Source organism: Zootoca vivipara, chromosome 11, assembly GCF_963506605.1.
Source record: "Zootoca vivipara chromosome 11, rZooViv1.1, whole genome shotgun sequence".
Classification (NCBI taxonomy): Eukaryota; Metazoa; Chordata; class Lepidosauria; order Squamata; family Lacertidae; genus Zootoca; species Zootoca vivipara.
Genome location: NC_083286.1, coordinates 6,880,102 through 6,886,101, shown reverse-complemented (window position 1 = coordinate 6,886,101; position 6,000 = coordinate 6,880,102).

Genomic DNA, 6,000 nt, shown 5'->3' with positions numbered 1-6,000 from the left:
GATTATTTGTTTTTGTTGCACAGATTATATTGCGGGGAAGTAATATATCTCAAATAGAAGGAAAATGGAAGAGATTAAGACATTGACTCATTTTATGCATGAAGTCATTCACGTAGTGTTAAATTATAGGTAAAGGTAAAGGGACCCCTGACCATTAAGTCGAGTCGTGACCGACTCTGGGGTTGCAGCGCTCATCTTGCTTTATTGGTCAAGGGAGCCGGCGTACAGCTTCCAGGTTATGTGGCCAGCATGACAAAGCCGCTTCTGGCGAACCAGAGCAGAGCACGGAAACGCCGTTTACCTTCCCGCTGTAGTGGTACCTATTTATCTACTTGCACTTTGACGTGCTTTCGAACTGCTAGGTTGGCAGGAGCTGGGACCGAGTAACGGGAGCTCACCCCGTTGCAGGGATTGGAACTGCCAACCTTCTGATCGGCAAGCCCTAGGCTCTGTGGTTTAACCCACAGCGCCACCCGCGTCTATATTTATATTAAGATGCAATTTTTAATAATGTCAAAAGTAAGAGTGAATTTTAATTATTTTTCTTATAGTTTCTAGAGTTTGTAGTTTCTTATATACAGTTTCTTATAATTTCCATAGTTGCCTATGATTTCCACAGTTGATTAGGATTATATGCAGGTTTATCTAGGAAAAGCTGCATATCACCCTAAGAATAGAACATATCCTCTCTCTGTCAATACTGCACTCCTGATCAAATTTGCAGGAAATGAACTTCAGTGGAAGATTTAAAGCAAGCTCATAATTTCCTCCTCTTTGGATGACGCTCAGGCAATCGCTGGAGAAAATTTAATTTTGCTGCCTTGATGACAAAGCACCTCCCTTTTGTTTCCAGACTTACTTGTGATAATACCTGGGGCTTGGCTTTTTAAAAATCTTGGATTGAAATGGAATGCTTATCTATATATTTATTCATGAAGTCAAAGCCAACTTTGGATAATTTTTTGGACACTGTACTATGGTCATAGATAGGCCAATGGAGTATCAAATTAAAGCACAGAACAAGATTTGAAGAAAAATAATGGAGAGCTTGTGAATGAACATGGCAGTCCAGATGACCACTGGCTGTCAATGTCCTGTGCCACTTGAAGTTGCGTTAAAATAATTATATTGAAGTAAAAACAGCTTCTTTAAAATAAAAAAGTTGATACTGCCCTTCCTAAACAGTTCAGATTCCCAAACCTCTCCTCCAGATTTATTTTCTCTTCCAGCTTTCACCCACTCCCAGTCCCCATGAAATTCGGCAAAAAAGCAAAACAAAAACAAGCAGCTGTTGCATGATATATGCTACATTTAAAGAAATATGTTCTGGAGCTTCCTCATCTCCATCAGGTGCGGGGGAGGGGTGGGGGTGGGGGGCAAGGTTTTAAAGGGGAGGAAGTAACTAAGTGTCAGGAATTAAGAATGAAAGTGAGAAAATGGCACTAATCTCCCAGGAAACACTCGATCATGTAATGTGCTGTTTTTAACGCACTCCAGCACAGAAGAAGACACAAAGTTGGTTGCAATATTTTAATTTGCTTATGGCACCTCAACCCCTTAGGCTGGCCTTGGCCATGGGCATCCTAGGCTCTCTGCAGAAGCTTAGTAGGAATGGAAGAAATCTCAAGTGGTTGGAAGCTCAGTTTTTAGGGTTTGCTATATTTTTTATGTACGGTAAGAACAAGGATTTGTCCAAGGAGTCAAGTCTTGGAATTTGCTGCTGAGCAGTCTTCAGCCTGAAACAATACTGATAGTCTAATTTTGCATGAATGTTGGACTGGCTTGGAGACGACATCTCACACAGAAGTGCAATTATCCCATGCCATTTGCTTTGAGAATTGTTTTTAGAATAAATGTAGTAGAAAACAATGAATCTGCATGCTTTGTGTCGATGCACCAAAGGACTACTGTGGCTCACTTATTTGGAAAGGTCATCATCAGAATAACTGGGAGTGTGAATGAAGGGTCCTTTTAATGCCTCTTAATATTTGCTCAGCAGGATGTTTCTTCAGATACCTCCCCTGCAGTCCTACATAGTCAGCAGTTTGTGAATTGGCTTTGCTTTGGAGCCTTTGAAGGCGCAAAATCCCCAAAGAAGGATTCAAAGAGCTGTGGCATATTGTGGAATGAAGTCTACAAATTAATTTTTGTCTCAGCTGCTCCTGAGACCAGCTTGCTGCTCATTACTGAGTTGGTTCCCAGCAATTTTGGAGCTGATCTAAATTGTACGAGTTAGTGATCCCAGGAGCTGTACTAATAAAAAGATAACTGTTAAGATAATAAGGATGTCTTGTCCATGATGTTCTTCACCCAGTCAAATTCAATGTATAGGAGACTTGCATGAGCAGGCATTATCAAAGCAGACAAAGTTCCCTCTGTTACTACAGGGTTCTTTGTTTATGCGGTTGATCGCTTTATTTGATACAAGTTTGTTTTAAAGTTATTATGACTTTTTGTATTGGATCATATTGTTATTATTAATATTTGACATCAGCATGTTTTTATATGTGTTGGAAGCTGCCCAGGGTCGCTGGGGAAACCCAGCCAAATGGGCGGGGTATTATTATTTATTAATTTATAGACCACCTTTCAGCCATATCATCTCCTAAATCATATTAAGACAATGGCAAATCTATTTTAAAAAATCCTAAAGTACCGTGTTTCTCAGAAAATAAGACACCGTCTTATATTTATTTTTCCTCAAAAAAACACACTATATTTTCAGGGGATGTCTTATTTTTTTCCTCCTCCTCCTCCTGCCACGGCCGGCATTGCTGCTGCGCCTATCACTATGTCTTATTTTCGGGGTATGGCTTATATTCCTTGAATGCTTAAAAATTCTGCTACAGTTTATTTTATGACTACGTCTTAAAATAGGAGAAACAGGGTAATCAAAGCGGAGTGTTGAATCAGCTAAAACACAAAATAGAAGGCAGAATAACTTGTTTAATCTAATCCCAAAATGCACATCAAAAAGTGATAAGTGCCTATTGTTCCCACTCCACTCCAGAACTAGAGGACAGAAACAGTGCCTACTGAATCTCCATGGGGAAGGAATTCCAAAGAACAGGAGCCACAGAGAAAATTCCCTGCATCCAGTGGACGCCTTCTTAGCATCTACAACCAGTGATACACACAGCAGGGCTTTACTGGAATATCTTAATGGCTACATTCAGACATGGGGTTTATTGCATTAGTTTTATTGGTTACAATGCTGGTGTTTCTGTCCCAATTTTTTAACATGTCTTTTACACTGCAGCATCTGGAAACAGGCTTTTTGATTGATACACTGCCATGTCACACTACTTTGCATTCACACCAGTGGGTGTGCTGTGGCACAACAAATGTCATCGAACATATCACCACTCCTCCACCTTTTCCACACATGTGTCTTTCTGGCCCCCTCCCCCAATTATTCACTGCATAGTATCCCAAAATTTCATTATGTGAGCAGTGGAGGCATGATCCATGAAAACCACTGGAAACTTAGAATGCAAAACTCCCACAATATTCTGGATTTCCAGGTTTGCAAATGAGTTTTTTCTGGAATCAATGCAGAAATGAACACTAGATAGATAGATAGATATCTTTATTGTCATTGTCCCCTTGCAGGAACAATGAAATTACTCGGTTGCTACATCCACTCAGATAAAGCATTCCGCATAATCAAAAATTACAAAACCTAATTAAAAACAGTAAATATAATACAAATAACAAATAAAATAAGATGACTTCAAAGTCCAGGCTTCCAATTTAAGGCCAAAATCGCTCTAGAGAAGAAACTGTTCCTGAGACGGCTCGTTCTTGCCTGCATTGTTCTATATCTCAGTCCCGATGGCAGGAGCTGAAAGAAATGGTGACCAGGGTGCGTTGGATCTCTTGATATGTCTAGTGCTTTTCTATGGCACCTGGTGGTGTAGATTTGTTCTAAGGTGGAGAGTGAGCAGCCAATAACGCTCTCTGCTGTTTTAATAATTCTACACAGCCCTGCTCTGTCCTGAGAAGTACAGCTTCCGTACCACACACATAAACTGTACGTGAGCACGCTCTGTATGGCACCGTGATAGGAGGCAAGCAGCAGCTTTTGTGGAAGATGGTTTTTCCTAGATTAGACTATCCCACAAGGTTCTGTGGGATTTCCAGAAGTGGATTTTATGTCTTATGAAAGATCACATAAAACATAAAATTTGCAGAAAACATTGAGAAGAGAGACTGAAGTGTAGCCTGAATGCAGCTAATGTCTTGGGAAGTGGAGCTCAAATGGGAGAAAAAACTTCCTAAGATTCTGAGGACCCAGGTCAAGTAGAGCTCGAAGCTGTGGCTTTCCAGGTGTTGGATTACAACTCCCATCATCCCTGATCAGTGGCCATGCTGGTTGGGGCTGAAAGAAGTTGGAATCCAAAAGTGTCTGAAATGCCAGCTTCCCTACCCCTGATTTAGGTCATTAAAGGCCAAGACCAGCACTTTGAATTGGATGCATAAACAAACTGGTAGCCAGGAGAGATGTCTATAGATGCTATGTGATCATGAGGCAGCAAGTTGAATTCTGAATGATGTGAAGTTTCTGGACCATCTTCAAGGGCTGCTTCACATGAAAGTGCTTATAGAAGTCACCAAAGCATGAATGGCAGTAAGTAGCCAAATCCAGTAGTGGGAGCAAACCACAGTTGATAAAGAAAAAATGTCTCTTGTTATTTTAGAATCCAGGAGTAATCCTGCAAATTTGATCCCTAGGAGGGAGTATTTTTCCAGACAACTGGCTAGCTATCTTCCAGATCTAACATACCGTAGATCTGATGTCTGGACTGGCTTTCCATTTAGTCACCTTCATTCAAGCCATCACTGACTTCAGGCACTTTTTAATGAAAGCCATAGCTCCTCCTGGATCTCATAATAGTAAGATAAATAGGGTGAGTGTTATCAGCATAATAATGGCACTTGTTTAAAAACACCAGAGACAACATTATCTCTGGAGGCAGCCAACAGGATAATTCTCAGGAGGAGGAACAAAAGTGCCTGCCATGTAGGAGTGGAACCTCTGCAAATTGGAGCCCAGGCTCCCAACCCACACAGATGTATTTGTTTGTTTATGAAATTGCTATCTTGCCCTTTCTCCCAAAGGAGCCCAGAGTGGCAAACAAGAAAGTAGCAAAAGTAATACAATTCTGATAAAAGAAAACATATTTAAAACAATTAAAAGCCTTTAAACACAAAAAGAACATTTACGAACTTTGAAAAACAGCCACATACCCTCACAACTAATCGTTTCAAAGTTGCTAGGAATGTATCTTTCACCCATCAAATGACCCAGAAGGGCAAATACTGTATATTTAATATATTGGACATCTTCCACTATTTTTATGATTTATATACCCATCACCTAACATGCTTACAAATTATAAAATACCAAAAGCAGTTGTACGTCTTTCAGATTTAAGAAGTTATATTTAAGCTCCAGCTGCAAAGATAACAGTCCAACTGGTATGGGTTTTGTTTGGGGAAGCGGTTAGTACTGTATGTGCTGATTGCTGCAACCCTAAATTATGTACATGTATCAGGGAGTAAATCTCATTAGACACAATGAGATTTGCTTCCAAATAAACAAACATGGGATTGCTTCATAATCTCCACCAGATATATTGGTGGTACTGTCTTTATGAATTCAATTTCCAGGCTGTTATCCCTGTTGAGTTTGCACAGTGGAAAAAAGCAGGATGGAATTCTGAAAGCATACATACATATGTAAACATCACTATTGCTGATGAACTAAACTACTGATGTTCTGACTGTGCACTTCTTCAAAAATATTCCAGATTCCAAGTAAATCACACAGGAATAATTTAGAATCTCACACCCGAATATTCTTGTAATGCGACAGATTCCTGCAATACAATATTCCCAAAGGCCTTAATTGCTTCTATACATAGATATATAAATCTTCCTCATATCTTCAGCCTACATCAGAACACCCTGGAAACACATTCTGCAATCTTATGGGAA